The 16,485-nt window shown below is 40.1% G+C and overlaps 1 protein-coding gene and 1 pseudogene across 1 annotated transcript in view; both read right to left on the bottom strand.

Annotated features, from left to right (window-relative positions):
* The window catches only part of IGFL4 (IGF like family member 4), a 199,082-nt gene that overhangs the window by 7,191 nt on the left and 175,406 nt on the right, over positions 1–16,485 (bottom strand). The window lies entirely within an intron of this gene.
* LOC129467133 (uncharacterized) lies at positions 8,601–8,747 on the bottom strand (annotated as a pseudogene).

The following is a 16,485-nucleotide window of genomic DNA, read 5'->3' as shown; positions in this document are numbered from 1 at the left end:
TAGTGAACCTATGGATTTGGCTAAGGATACTGCTAGGCAGAATCACATGTGTAACAATTGCTTTCCTTCAGCCACACACAATAAGAACAGAGATATAAGGTATAAAAAATAGAGAAAATGTCTAGTTTTTGAGCAAATTTTAGAGGGTATATAAAGAAGTACCAGGATTTGCTGGGTTCAAGAATGAAAGAGTTGGCCGGGCGCGGTGGCTCACGCTTGTAATCCCAGCACTTTGGGAGGCCGAGGCGGGTGGATCACGAGGTCAGGAGATCGAGACCACGGTGAAACCCCGTCTCTACTAAAAATACAAAAAAAAATTAGCCGGGCGTGGTGGCGGGCGCCTGTAGTCCCAGCTACTCGGAGAGGCTGAGGCAGGAGAATGGCGTGAACCCGGGAGGCGGAGCTTGCAGTCAGCCGAGATTGCGCCACTGCACTCCAGCCTGGGTGACAGAGCGAGACTCCGTCTCAAAAAAAAAAAAAAAAAAAAAAAAACAATGAAAGAGTTTGTAACTCCTGTCTCTCCAAGTGTGGCAAGATCTCAAATTTTAGTAAGCCTCTTGGGAAAGCTCAAATTCAAGGTGAGGCTGTTTATTTGTTTTGCTGTGTGTGTGTTTTTTTAAAACTCTGAGATACATCCAAGTTTATGTGTCATACAGTCTCTCAGCCAAAACAAAATTAAATCCAATTATCTTAAGGGCATGTCTCATAGGCCCTCCCTGTCAAACAATGGGGCTTCTCAAAATCTTAAGATAATTGTCCTCACAGGAGGCTCAAATTAGAGAGGTGGTCTTGGTAGTGACCTATGTAGAAAAACATTTGAAGAGATCACTGTTGATAATTTTCCAACATCTATGAAACACATCAATCCAAAGATTTGAGGAGCTCTGTTTTTGAAAATAGGATTATTTTGCAAGTAGGACTTATTATTTATAACATAATGTTATGGTGTTTATCCTCACCATTGTATTTTACTGCATTGGTTTTTATTTAATTTCAGCCATATGTGGATATGGCCAGGTGTAGTTCAATCCATCTTGGTTGGTTGATAGAAATACAGAATGCATAGACACTGGCTTAGAATGAAATAATAGCATTAGATCTTGCCATGCATCTTTATGGGGAATGGGTGAGTGGTTTTTGTCGTTGTCATTGGTGTAGACAAAATATAAAAAGCAGGGGAGCTTTGACTTGACAAGAGCCTCCTGACGTGGGACGTTTCGACAGATTCATAGATGTGCAAATTGTTTTTAAAAATATAAGGAAGAAAGTCACTTGCCTTCCTGGAGTTTGGCTTCACGTCTCTCCTTCAAGTATACCAAGTCAGATTCGGTAGAATTTTCAAATCTATTTTCCCACTTTTTGGGTTTATGCATCTTACACTTAGACTGCTCTTAAAAATAAAGTTGGATCGATGTAAACATCTTTAGAAGAAAATAATTGGTAAACATGAAGACATTTCTTTTTTGTTGTTGTTGAGACGAGGTCTCTGTTACCCAGGCTGGAGTGCAGTGGTGCGATCTCAGCTCACTGCAACCTCCGCTTCCCAGGATCAACCGATCCTCCCACCTCAGCCTCCCCAGTAGCTGAGACTACAGACATGCACCACCATGTTCAGCTAATTTTTGCAATTTTTGTAGAGATGGGTTTTTGGCATGTTTCCCAGGCTGGTCTTGAACTCCTGGGCTCAAGCAATCCGCTGGCCTCAGCCTCCTAAAGTGCGTGAGCTACTGTGCCCAGCCAAGACATTTCTAAACACATGGAAATAGCACATACGCTCAAAAGACTGAACAGTCATTAAAACCATTACCTCTCTATCTCTCTCATTGCATTTGTTGTAAAAGAAAAGATCTTGGCTTATCCATCCACCATCCAAAATTCAAATTTGCTTTATTTATGATATTCTCTTGACAAGAAACTCTTCTGACAAGAAAACTGATGTGCATATATGTCCAAACCCTGATGCCCTGATGTTGAAATAATACTCCCTTGAATAGTAAATGTTTTCATGGGATTGGGGTGAAATAGGAAGTGAATACCCCCCTCCCTTCCCAAAAAAGGAGAAAACTTTCATCAAAAAATAGCACAACTTGTAAAGGGAGATTCTGGTAAAATGTCATGAACTGAAACCACTACATGAGGTAAGTCCATATGTGCATTTAAGACTGTATGTTTCCCTCTAAGCTCCTCTTTTAGTTGTATCACACAGGTTGTGTTCTGGTGTATATTCATCATGATTTAGTTTAATTGGCTTTCTAATTTCCATCATTTCTTTTTTGGCGCATGGATCATTTTATAAGTAAATTACTTCATTTCCAAAACTTTGAAATTTCCTAGGTATCTTTTTTTTGTAATAGGTCTCTAGCATCATTCCACTTTGTCCAGAGAATTTTATGTTCTTTATTTTTTACAGCAGTTTTAGGGGCTGGGTGCAGTGGCTCACGCCTGTAATCTCAGCACTTTGGGAGGCTGAGGTGGGTGGATCACTTGTGATCAGGAGTTGGAGACCAGCCTGGCCAACATGGTGAAACCGCGTCTCTACTAAAAATACAAAATCAGCTGGGCATGGTGTTGCAGGCCTGTAGTCCCAGCTACTTGGGAGGCTGAGGCAGAAGGATCGCTTGAACCCAGGAGGCGGAGGTTGCAGTAAGCCAAGACAACACCATTGAACTCCAGTCTGTGTGACAGAGTAAGACTCTCAAAAAAAAAAAAAAAAAAAGAAAAGAAAAAAGAATAGTTTTAGGTTCACAGCAAAATAGAGCAGAAGGTACAGAGATTTCCCAAATGCCCCCTTCCCCCACACACTCATGCATCCCACTATCAATATCTCTGCACCAAAGTGGTACATTTGTTCCAGTTGTTGAATCTGCATTTACACATCATTATCACTTAAAGTCTACAGTTTAGATTAGGATTTACTCCTGGTGTTGTACATCCTATGGCATGTGACAAATGTAGAATGATATATGTTCACATCTATATCCTATAATTGTTATATGCTATAACTCTGATATAGTTATATCCTATAACTCTGGTATAGGAGTTAAAAAGAAATAGGCAGATAGTGAGGGTATGGAAGTCCTCAGTAAGGTTTTCCTTTTAATGAAAATCAGCCCCAAATCATTTTCCCTCCTAACAAAGATCAGCCTGAAAAGTTGAGCTGCAGACATAGATGCCGGCAGTTATGCCAATCATGTTCAAGATGGCGGCTCCATCTTCCCTTCTCTTTGCCAGCCGTGTGTATAGTAAGGAGCAGACAAGATGGTGCTGGCCAAGAGGAAAGCCCATTTGCATAATAAGATTAGGGTGGGGTGGCCAGCCTTCCCTGTGTGCGATGTAAATGTCACACCTGATTGAAGCAATCCGTGGACCCTATGTACATGAGACACCGCCTTCTCAAGTTGGCCTAGAAAATCTGGTGCACTCCCTGCCAGCTGGTCTTTCCTTTCAGAAGCCCCTCTCTCTCACTAGAAAGAGAGCTGTTCTCCTTTCTGTCTCCTTCCTTCCTTCCTTCCTTCCTTCCTTCCTTCCTTCCTTCCTTCCTTCCTTCCCTCCCTCCCTCCCTCCCTCCCTTCCTCTTTCTCTTTCCCTCTCTCTCTTTCTCTTACTTTTTAAGACAGTGTTTCACTGTTTTGCCCAGATTGGAGTGCAGTGGCACAATCTTGGCTCACTGCAACCTCTGCCTCCTGGGTTCAAGTGATTCTCCTGCCTCAGCCTCCCACGTAGCTGGGATTACAGGCACCCACCACCAAGCCTGGCTAATTTTTGTATTTTTTAGTAGAGATGGGGTTTTGCCATGTTGGCCAGGCTGGACCTGAACTCCTGACCTCAGGTGATCTGCCTGCCTCGGCCTCCCAAAGTGCTGGGATTACAGGTGTGAACCACCACACCTGGCCCCTTTCTCTTTCTTTTGCCTATTAAACCTCCATTCCCGAACTCCACATATATGTCTGTGTCCTCAATCTTCTTGGCATGAGATGACAAACCCCAGGTATTTATCCTAGACAATGATGCTGCTTCACCTCCATAGTACCATAGAGAGTAGTGTCACTACCTAAAAATCCTCTGTGCTTTGCCTGTTCTTCACTCCCTTCCCCCCACCCTCTGGCACCCACTGATTTTTTTACTGTCTCCATATATTTCCCTTTTCCAGAATGTCGTATACTTGGAATCATTCTCCATCCCTTTACTTTTAATCTATATGTATCCTTATATTTAAGGTAGATTTCTTATTGACAATGTATAATTGGGTCTATTTTTTAATCCATTTTGACAATCCTTGCCTTTTAACTGCTGTATTTAGATGATTGAATTTTTAAATAATTATTAGATTAACATCCACTATATTTGTTACTGTTTTCTATTTACTGCCCTTGCCCTTTGTTTCTATTTTTGTCTTTTCTCTTCCTGCTCTATGTGGTTTTAATTGAGCATTTTATTTTATATCATTTCATCTTCTCTCCTTTTTAAGAATATCATTTATACTTCCTTTACTTTTTTGAGTGGCTGCCAACAGTATACTTCACGGATAGTTCAAGTATCTTTTTTTGTCTTTTAAATTTAGTTTATTAAATTTCCTCATCTAATCAAGTATCTTATAATAACAAAACATTCTTAATTTTTCCCTCCCATCTGTTGTGTCATTACTGTCATTCATTTCACATATAAAAGCTATAGTCCCAGAACTTTGGGAGGCCGAGGCAGGTGGATAACAAGGTCAGGAGATCGAGACCATCCTGGCCAACATGGTGAAACCCCGTCTCTACTAAAAATAGAAAAATTAGCCAGGCATGGTTAGCCAGGCATGGTGGCCCGCACCTGTAGTCCCAGCTACCTAGGAGGCTGAGGCATGAGAATCGCTTGAACCTGGGAGGTGGAAGCTGCAGTGAGCCAAGATTGTGCCACTGCACTCCAGCCTGGGTGACAGAGGGAGACTCTGTCTCAAAAATAAAATAAAATAATAATTTAAAAAGCTATAGTTATTGGCTGGGCATGGTGGCTCACACCTGTAATCCCAGCACTTTGGGAGGCTAAGGTGGGCAGATCACCTGAGGTCGGAAGTTCGAGACCAGCCTGACCAACACGGAGAAACCCCGTCTCTACTAAAAATACAAAATTAGCCAGGCATGATGGTGCATGTGTGTAATCCCAGCTACTCAGGAGGCTGAGGCAGGAGAATCGCTTGAACTCGGGAGGTGGAGTTTGCAGTGAGCTGAGATTGTGCCATTGCACTCCAGCCTGGGCAACAAGAGCAAAATTCCGTCACAAACAAAACAAAACAAACAAAATAAAAAGCTATAGTTATCAAATACATTGTTGCTATTATTATTTTGGTCATAGTGCTTTATATCAATTAAGAATAAGAAAAATAAGTTTTTATTTACCCTCACTGATTCTTTCTACAATACTCTTTCTTTCCTTATGTTCTTCAGAATTTCTGACCTATATCACATTTCTTCTCTCTGAACAATGACTTTTAATATTTCTTGCCAGGTAGATCTACTGGCAACAAATTCCCTCAATTTTTGTTCATTCAAAAAAGATTCTATTTCTCCTTCACTTTTGAAGGATAATTTCCCAGTATACAGAATTGTAGGTTGGTGGTTTTTCTCTCTCAATCCTTTAAATAGTTTACCCTACTATCTTCTTGCTAGCATGGTGTTTGAGAAGTTAGATATAATTCTTATCTTTGCTCTGCTATAGGTAAGAGGTTTTTCCTTCCGTCTTCTTTTAAGACTTTATCTTTCATTTTCTGCAGTTTGAAAATAATGTGCCTAGGTATAGGATTTAAAAAAAATCTTGCTTAGCGTTGTCTGAACTTCTTGGATCTGTAGTTTGGTGTCTGACATTAATTTGGGGAAATTCTGATCCATGATTTTTCTGCCATTCCTTTCTTTCTTCTCCTTCTGGAATTTCAATTACATGCCTGTTACATATTTTTATAGTTACATATTTTATAGTTGTCTCACAGTTCTTGGACATTCTTTTCCATTTTTTTTAGTATTTTTTATCTTTGCTTTTTTAGTTTTAGGGGTTTCTATTGACATGTTCTATTGACATATTCTACTGACATATATATATATATATATATAATATTTATAAAGAATTGGCTCTTGCAATTATAGAGGCCACTAAGTCCCCAGATCTGCAGGGTGAATCAGCAAGCAGGAGACCCAGGAGAGGCAATGGCTTAGTTCCAGTCCAAGTCCAAGGTCCTGGAAACCAGGAACGCCAATGGTGTGATTCCAGCCAGAAAGTGGGCAGACTTCAGCCTCAGAAAGAGCTGACATTTTAGTTTAAGCCTGGAGGCAGGAAAATACCTCATGTCCCAGTTCAAAGGCAATCAGGCATGAGAAATTCTATCTTACTCAAAGGAGGGTGTCTTTGTCATTTTGGGCTGCTATAACAAACGACTATAGACTGAGTGGCTTATAAACAACAGAAACGTGTTTCTTACAGTTCTGGAGGCCATAAGTCTAAGATTAGAGTGCCAGCATGGTCCAGTTCTGGTGAGGACCCTTTTCCAGGTTGTGGACTGTCATCCTCTCATTGTATTTCCACGTGGTGGACAGAGCGAGGAGCTCTCTGGGGATCCTTTTATAAAGGCACTAATCCCATTTGCGGGGGCTCCGCAGTCATGAACTATCATCTTCCAAAAAGGTCTCATCTCCTAATACCATCACACTGGGGTTAGGATTTCAACAGATGAATTTTGGTGGGTAGAAACCTCCAGTCCATTGCAGAATCAGCCTTTTTGCTCAGGCCTTCAGCTGAAAGATGAGGTCCACCCACATTAGCAAGGGCACTCTGTTTTACTCAGTCTGCCAAATTAAATGTTAATCTCATCCAAAACACCCTCACAGAAACGCCTAGATTACTGTTTGGCCAAACATCTGGATATCTCATGGCCCAGTGAAGTAGACACATAAAATGAATCATCACAATGATGAATCATCACAATGCTTTTGACATCTAGCATGTCTTTGTTATTCTTTCTAAGAATTTCCGTCACTCTACTTACATTGCCCATTGCACGTCACCTACTTTTCCTATTAGAGCCCTTAGTATATTAATCAATGTGTTTTGAATTTCTATTCTGAGAATCCCAACATCCCTATCATATCTGAGCCTGGTTGTGATGCTGGCTCTGTATCTTTGTACTTCTTTGCCTGTAGGATGTGTCTTAGTCTGTTTTGTACTGCTATAACAGAATGCCACAGACTGAGTAATTCATAATGAACAGAAATTTATTTGCCACAGTTCTAGAGGCTGGGAAGTCCAAGATCAAGGCAGTAGCAGGTTTGGTGTCTGGTGAGGGCTCAGTCTTCACATCCCAGATAGCACCTTGAATGCTGCATTCTCCAGAGGGAAGGAACACTGTTCCTCACATGGCAGAAGGGCAGATGTGTGGCCAGGAGTGGTGGCTCATGCCTGTAATTCCAGCACTTCGGGAGGCTGAGGTGGGTGGATCATTTGAAGTCAGGAGTTCGAGACTAGCCTGGTCAACATGATGAAACCCCATCTCTACTAAAAATGCAAGAATTAGCCAGGTGTGGTGGCGGGCACTTGTAATCCCAGCTACTCGGGAGGGTGAAGCGTGAGAATCGCTTGAATCCAGGAGGCAGAGATTGCAGTGAGCTGAGATTGTGCCATTGCACTCCCGCCTGGGGAACAGAGAGAGACTCAGTCTCAAACAAAACAAAACAAACAAACAAACAAAAAACAAACAACAACAACAAAAGAGAAGAGCAGATGCGGGTGAATGCACTCCCCAGAGCCCTTTCCATTGCAGCATTCATTCCATTAATGAGGACAGGGCCCTCATGACCTGAACCTTCCATTGGTCCCCACCTCCTGATACTGTTGCATTGGTGATTAAGTTATCAACACATGAGTTTTAGAGGTGACAAACATTTAAATCATAGCACTATGACTTGTAGTTTTTTCTTTATAGCTGCATGGTGAACTGGGCAAAAGGAATTCTGGTCAACATGCCTTTAGTGATGTGGTGCTAAGGTGTGAGGGGAGAAGAAGCATTCTATGTTCCTATGATTAGGTCTTGGTTTTCTCATGAGCCTGTGTCCCTGGGCTGTGAACTTCACACGTGTTTTTCTGTCCCCTGCCATTAGTTGGAACAGGATGGATAGGGGTGTGTATTTCCCCTCCTCAGTTAGGTTCTGAGAAAACCCCAATAGTTTAGATTCTAGTAAATTGTTTTTGTTGAGTAGAGCTTGTTAAGCAGAACAGAATGCTCTGTGTATTTCACTTTTTTCTTTTAACATTTTTTTAAGGGAATATTAGGTAGGAGCAATCAGGGTGTTGGTCATTATGATTATGCAGAGATGTTAATCATGTATTACAAGAACTCCAATCATCATATTCTTTTTTTTTTTTTTTTTTTTTTTGAGGTGAAATCTCTCTTGGTCACCCGGGCTGGAGGGCAGTGCTGCAATCTCGGCTCACTTCAACCTCTGACTTCTGAACTCAAATGATTCTCCTGCCTTAGCCTCCCGAGTAGCTGGGACTACAGGTGTGTGGCACCCCACCTGGCTAATTTTTGTATTTTTAGTAGAGTGGGGTTTTGCCATTTTGGCCAGGCTGGTCTCAAATTCCTGACCTCAGGTGATCTGCCCGCCTTGGCCTCCCGAAGTGCTGGGATTACAGGCATGAGCCACCTCACCTGGACAATCATCATCTTCTAATCCACCCTCCAAAAAGGATGAACAGGTAAGAATGATCCCACCTGACGATGCTCTTTGCATTTCAGAACTGTTGTTTTCCCTGTGAGACAAAGTAATGAGCATTAAAAACCATGTTTTCTAATTTCTGCTTGAACTTCTGACTCTGTGATGAGATGCATGTCTCTGGAATAATGCCTTGGAACAAAACAGAATAGAGCACAGGCTCCTGCACATCCCTTGCCTGAGTGACTTTCTTCCTTAAAGCAGGGGTTCTGAACCCCTAGGCTGCAAACCAGAACCAGCCGTGCCCTGTGAGGAACCGGGCTTCACAGCAGGAAGTGAGCAGGGGCGAGTGACCATTACCATCTGAGTTCTGCCTCCTGTCAGATCAGTGGTGCCTGAGATTCTTATAGAACTGTGCAAGTGAAGGATCTAGGTTGTGCGTCCCTTATGAGAATCTAATGCCTGATGATCTGAAGTGGAATAGTTTCATCTGGAAATCATCATCTCCTCCCCCAGCCCCATCCCCTGGTGCCAAAGCAGTTGGGGGCCACTGCCTTAAAGGGTAAGTGACCCTAGCTTTGCCTGTTCCTGCACATAAGATCATGTCTGACAGGGCTGGTGCCTATGCGTCTACAATCTACAACCAAGTATGCTTTAATCTATAACCAGATGTACTCTTACACCCAAACTTTCACATGATTTTGCACATACTGAATCTTCACCACCTGTGTATAAAACTGTGAGTGGACATACTGCATTGGAACAGTCTAAAAGAACTGCTCCTGGGCTGTGAACCTCCCTCTATAGTCCTCAGTAAGACTTCTGAATAAAACTAACTTTAATTCTCTTAAAGCTTGATTTTTTATTTGTTTTGTCAACACCTCTTCCTTCCACCAGAAACATAAAGAGGTTTTGTTTTTTTTCCAATATTCACTATGAGAACCTGGTAGGGCTCTTGGAGGCAAAGCTCAGAAGAGGACAGAGGCTCCCCTTAGATTGGGCGCCCTGGAGTTTTTGACTCTCAGGCTTGTCCACACTAAGACTCCACTAATTCATTCATTGTAGTTTAGGTTTTTCTAAACTCTTTACTGGTTCCCAACGAGGTTTCTGCTGCAGAGTTCTGATTCTCTGTATCCTCCAGTCCATCTCTCCAAACCTTGGGGCAGTGGTTTGCCCTGTGATCTCCCTTCTCTAATAGATCCGAGAGTTGTTGACTTTCCACTTTGTTCAGTCTTTTACTTGTTAACATGGAGTGATAACTTCTAAGCTCTTTACTTGCCAGACCAGAAACTGGAAGTCCCAGAGAACATATTTTTCATAATGTTGATTTTCTAAAAGCTGAGGCTTTCTTCATGACTCAACATATAATCAATTTTGGGCAAATATTCCATTTCTATGTAGACTTGGGAGGAACATATGTTCTACCGTTGTTGGCACATATATATATATATATATATGTATTATCTATCTATCTATCTATCTATCTATCTATCATCATCTGTCTATCCATCTATCTGTCTATTTGGTCACATGTGTTAGTTGCATTGTTCAGTTTTTAAACCCATACTAATTTAAAAAAATCTCCTTATTATGTAAATGATTCTGAGAAATGTATTAAAGTCTTCCACTATTGTAAATTTATTTCTGTTTCATTCCATTTACTTTTTTTTGAAACCATGTTGTTAGTTACATTCAGATTTATGATTGTTATATGTTGATTTTGGGTTGTCATTTGTGTCATTATTATTTTTCCTGTTTTATCTCTAGTAATGCCTTTTACAACAAAGCCTACTCTGGTATTTGAATTGCTCCTGCAGCTTTCTTTTGGGAGTGTTTGTATTATGTATCTTTTCTAAGTATCAACTTTTAATATTTCTGAAGCCTCCCATGTAATGTGTGTTTCTTATAAGCAGCATAGACTATTTTTTTATTTTTATTTTTATCTTTTATTTGAGACAGGGTCTCACTCTGTCACCAGGCTGGAGTGCAGTGGCGTGCATAATCAGGGCTCAATGTAGCCTTGACCTCCCAGGCTAAAGCGATCCTCTTGCCTCAACCTCCCGAGTAGCTGGGACTACAGGCATGTGCCACCAAGCCCGGCTAATTAATTTTTCTTTTTTTGGTAGAGACTATTTTACTCAGGCTGGTCTCAAACTCCTGGGCTCAAATGATCCTCCTACCTCAGCCTCCCAAAGTGCTGGGATTATAGGCATGAGCCATCGTGGCTGGCCAGAATATTTAAAAATTCAACCTTAAAATCTTAGAATTTTATTTAAATTATTTAGTCAATTTGGTTTTCTTTTTCTTTTTTAAGACTATATTTTCAGAGCGGTTTCAGGTTCACAGCAAAATTGAAACAGAGGTACAGAGATTTCTCATATACCCCCTGATCCCACGAATGCATGGCCTCCTCTATAATCAACAACTTCCACCGGAAGAGTATAGCTGTGAACAATTGATGAACCTATACTGACACGTCATAATCACCCAAAGTCCATAGTTTATATTATGGTTCACCCTTGGTCTTGTACCAAGTCTATGGGTTTGGAGAAATGCATAATGACAGATATCCATCATTAGAGTCTCACATAGAGTATTTGCACTGCCCTAAAGACGTTCTATTCTCTGCCTATTCGTCATTCCCACTCATCTGCCTTTAATTACTACTGAGTTTGGGTTTATATCTGACGTTTTTCTTATTTTTAAAAAGCCCTACCCACTTCTTTTGTTTCGTTTTCCTTCAATTAATACCTTCTTTATAAATTTTTAATATTCTGATTTTCCACTCAACATTTTAGTTATACATTCGTATTAGTCTTTTGCCCTTTAAGATAAAAAAATGTATCATTGACTTACACTAGTTCCCTGTTATTCAAGGAGGATAAGTTCCAAGATCCTTGGTGGATGTCTGACACTGCATAGTACTGAACTCTATATGTAGTTTTTTTTTTCTATACATTCATACCTATGATAAAGTTTTATTTATAAATTACCCATAGTTGATACTGTTTCTCTGGAAAACACTGACTAATACAATTATATTCAGTAGATTTTTCATTTTTGCTTCTTTTCCACCTCTAAAATTCCATTTGGTTCTTTTTTCATGTCTTTTATATCAATAGCTTCTACGTTCATGTTATTTTTTATTCCTGAACACATTTATAATAGATGTTTTAAAATCCTTGTCTGCCAAAAAAAATTACCCATAGTAAAATAACAATAACTAATAATGCAATATAACAATCATAACAACATATTGTAATAAAAGTTATGTGAACGTGGTCTCTCTTTCTCTCTCTCAAAATATATTATTGTATGTAACATTTCTGGACTATGGTTAATTGTATCTGAAACCAGGAAAGTGACACTCTGGATAAGGGGAACTATGGTATTCTAAAACAAAATATTTCTTTTACCACTACCCAATATTGCTAGAACCTCAGAATGCTTTAATTCCATTTACACTCTTATGCCTTGCATTATTGTTGTTATTCTTTTTTTTTTTTTTTGAGATGGAGTCTCGCTCTGTCACCCAGGCTGGAGTGCAGTGGCATGATCTCGGCTCCCTGCAACCTCCGCCTGCCGGTTTCAAGTGATTCTCCTGCCTCAGCCTTCCAGAGTAGCTGCGACTACAGATGCGTGCCACTACACCCGGCTAATGTTATATTTTTAGTAGAGACAGGGTTTCACCGTGTTAGCCAGGATGGTCTTGATCTCCTGACCTTGTGATCCACCTGCCTCAGCCCCACAAAGTGCTGGGATTATATACCATAATTTCTTTATTCACTCGTCTGCTGTTGGACACCTAGGTTGATTGAATATCTTGGTTATTGTGAATAGTACTGCAGTAAACATGGAGGTGCAGATGTCTCTTAGATACACTGATTTCCTTTTTTGTGTGTGATAAATGCCCAGTAGTAGGATTGCTGGATGATATAGTGGTTGTTTTTGTAGTTTTTAAAGAACCTCCATACTGTTCTACATAGTGGTGGTATTAATTTACATTCTAATCAACAATGTATAAGAGTTCCCTTTTCTCTGCATCCTTGCCAGCATTATTTTTTTATCTTTTTGATAATAGCTAACCTAACTCAGGTGAGATGATACCTCATTATGGTTTTAATTTGCATTTCCCTGATGATTAGTGATGTTGAGTAGTTTTTTCATATATCTGTTGCCCACTTTTATGTCTTCTTTTGAGAAATTGTTCAGATCATTTGCCCATTTTAAAATGACTTTGTTTGTTTTTGCTATTGAGATGTTTGAGTTTCTTGTATGTTCTGGATATTAATCCCTAGTCAGATGAATAGTTTTCAAATATTCTTCCATTCTATAAGTCATGTTTTCACCCTGTTGATTGTTTTCTTTGTTGTGCAGGCCTTTTATTTTGATATAATCCCATTTATTTATTTTTGCTTTCATTGCCTGTGCTTTTGAGGTTTTATTCATAAGATATTTTCTCAGACCAATATCCTGAAGCATTTTCCCTGCTTTCTACTATAAGTTTTGTAGTTTCAGGTTTTACATGTAAATCTTTGAATCATTTTGAATTTATTTTTGTATAGGGTGATCTATGGGAGTCTAGTTTCATTGTTCTACATATGGATATTCAGTCTCCCCAGCAGTATGTATTAAAGAGACTGTCCTTTCCCCAATGAGTGTTCTTGGCACCTTTGTCAAAACCAGTTGGCTATAGATACTTGGATTAATTTTCAGGTTTCCTGTTCTATTCCATTGGTCTCTGTGTCTATTTTTATGCCAGTGCCATGCTATTTTGGTTACAACAGCTTTGTAGTATATTTTGAGGTCTGGTAGTGTGATGCTTCCAGCTTTGTTCTTTTTACTCAAGATTGCTTTGGCTTTTTGAGGTCTTTTGTGGTGTACTTTCATATCTACTTTCTCAATAATACCTCAAAAGCCATTTTTTTTCATATGATGCCCACACCAAAGAATAAACAAAGACATAAATACCTCAAGGACCTACTACCTAAAAAATTGAGCCTCTGTAATCTCAAACAGAAAGTAAAAACCTGAGGGTTCCAAGGGAAGATGAATGTGAGGAAAACAGTGGAGTAGCCTAGAGATAAAGGAATAGAAGATCTATAGTCTTCAAAGTTGGAAGATAAAGGAAGATGGCCTTCTGTCTTCAATAACAAAATTTGAAATGGAGGAAATCAGCCCTGGAGCTATTGCTGATGTGGTTGCCAAATCAATACATCCCCTTATCATCCTTCAGTATGGGTATTTATAGGGCCACTTGAAGAGAGACTATAGCCAACTTGGACATCTTTGGTGTCTTGGTGACTAAGGAGGGAAATGCAGTTTCTCTCAAAAGGGAAATGAAGAGAACTGCTGTATGTGTCCCCTATGAACCAGGGGAGCAGTAAGTAAAACTTGGTAAAGGTCATCAAATTAGTTCTGCCAGGCTCTCACCTGTGACTGTGAAGTCACCTCATGTAAAGTAACATGCCTTGCTGGGAATGGCATTTGATAACAGCAGATTTGTTCTCAGTAATGTTTTCTTTTCATTTCAATTCTTTTCTGTTCTTTTCCAGATAGGGTCTCACTGTGTTGCCCAGGCTGGCCTCTAACTTCAGGAGTTCAACAGTTTCTCCTGCTTCAGCTTCCCGGGTAGCCAGGACAGGTGTGTGCCACCATGCTAATCTTCAGTAACGTGTTTTCTTTGATCTGTCATTGCATGTTTTGCTAGCCTAGCCTCCCATGGCTGGATTGAATCTTGAATACCTCCCATGATCTTATCACACCCATCTTAACTAGAATATTTCCATTCAACACTGTGGCCACAAATTTTCCAGTCTTTTGAAATGAGGTCAAAGCTCTTCATTTGAATTTGCTTATTAGTGTCTACCTATATTGAAAAAAACACTACATCATTAATTTCATCCTTCAGTTCTGGTCCTTGTAAGTGGAAAGAGAACTTTAGATATACTTGCAAAGATCAGAATGTAGAATCATAGATATTTACAGTTTGTTCTCAATATTTTACAGCCGAATGGTAAAAATTTAATTTTACAGCAAAAAATTTTGTGAGCACTCAGTTTAGTCTTTTTTTTTTTTTTTTTTGACGAAGTCTCCCTCATTCTGTTACCCAGGCTGGAGTGCAGTGGCATGATCTCAGCTCACTGCAGGCTCTGCCTGCTGGATTTAAGTGATTCTCCTGCCTCAGCCTCCCGAGTAGCTAGGATTACAGGTGCCCGCCACCATGCCCGGCTAATTTCTGTATTTTTAGTAGAGACAGGGTTTCACTATGTTGGCCAGTCTGATCTCAAACTCCTGACCTCAAGTGATCTGCCTGCCTCAGCCTTCCAAAGTGCTGGCATTATGGGCATGAGCCACCATACCCAACCCAATTTAGTTTTTATATAAAGGCAGCATAAATGGTAACACCACCTTTCAACCTTGAACTTTCCACATGCAATCAATAGGACTTGCAGAATAGGGAATATTAACTAAACTAAGGCTGTGCTACACCATGTGGTTTAACTTTAGATTAATTGAAATTAAATAACATGAAAAATTCAATTCCTCAGCTGCACTGTTCACATTTCATGTGCTCAACTGCCATATTTCCTAGTGGTTACAACATTAGACATCTCAGATACAGAACATTCTGATCATTGCAGAAAGTTCCATTGGACAGCTAATTAGAGAGTCCCTTATATGAAGTTCACCTCAGGAGGCTCATTCTGGAATTAGGCATTTCAATTCTTCTCCAATTCCATCTTGTACTGCATCAATGTGCCCTGGCAAGGATCTCCTCCACTCGCTCCCTATGTATCCAGGGATCCCCTGGAGTTTTACTGTCTGCTGTGACATTTTGGAGATGCCTCCTGATGAATTGGAAAAATAGTGACATGGGTGAGGTTTGGTGGCCAAGAATTGTTGGATGCTTGCCAGCCCATGAATACACAATAGATACAGAGAGAGACGAGGAGGAGTCAGGAATCAAAGGCAATGAAATATTTCCACCCAGGGCTGCAAGCCCGTCCAGGCAAGTCCTCCCTTTGAGCTGGAATTCTTTTTAGATCTACACAGCCACAGAAGACTGAAATGGAGCCCATTACAGTCATTTCTCAACTTGCTATTCCTCCAGCATGTTCCTTGCGTAAGACTCCCTGTAAGATCTCACCGAAGGAGGACACAAATTCCTGAAACCTTTGACCTGACCCTCTTCTCTCCCCATACACTCCAGTCACTCACTTTTGATCATGTGCACACTCTTTGTCTTAGGCTTCAGAGTCCCAAAGGCTGTTATTTTCTTCCTTTCTGGATAATAAGGTAGCAAAATTTGAAAATATGTGAAGATCTCCAAGGATTTGATCCAAATGACCAAAAGTACATCTGAATATGAGAACTTTGACTTTTCTTTCAACTTACGTAGTAACAAGTATCCATTAAAAATGCTAAAGAATCAGTCTCAAAATATTAAAAACCTTGAGACTTAAATATAGAAAATAAGAAATACTTCTTCTTTTATTTTCTTATGTTTTTTTCTTGTGGGGCAGGGAGGTAGTGGACTCTTAAGCTTAAGAGTCTCGAGAGGGCAAGAGAGGCTCATTTTTAGAGTAAAAAATATTAACCACATTTTTCCTCAGTGCTGAGGAAAGAATACACCAAAATATAGCTGTGGTTTATAACTGGATTTGAGTTGGCTGTGAAGGGGAAGTTGAAACTTTTTGTAACCAGGAACATCAATGGATACGATTTTAGTTCCCCATAAATCAGCCATGCTAACATTCATGTGTAATAATATTTATTATTTTTTAAAGTGAAAGCAAGTTTA

This window comes from Symphalangus syndactylus, chromosome 17 (assembly GCF_028878055.3).
Source record: "Symphalangus syndactylus isolate Jambi chromosome 17, NHGRI_mSymSyn1-v2.1_pri, whole genome shotgun sequence".
Classification (NCBI taxonomy): Eukaryota; Metazoa; Chordata; class Mammalia; order Primates; family Hylobatidae; genus Symphalangus; species Symphalangus syndactylus.
This window is presented reverse-complemented; position numbering and strand designations above follow the sequence as displayed.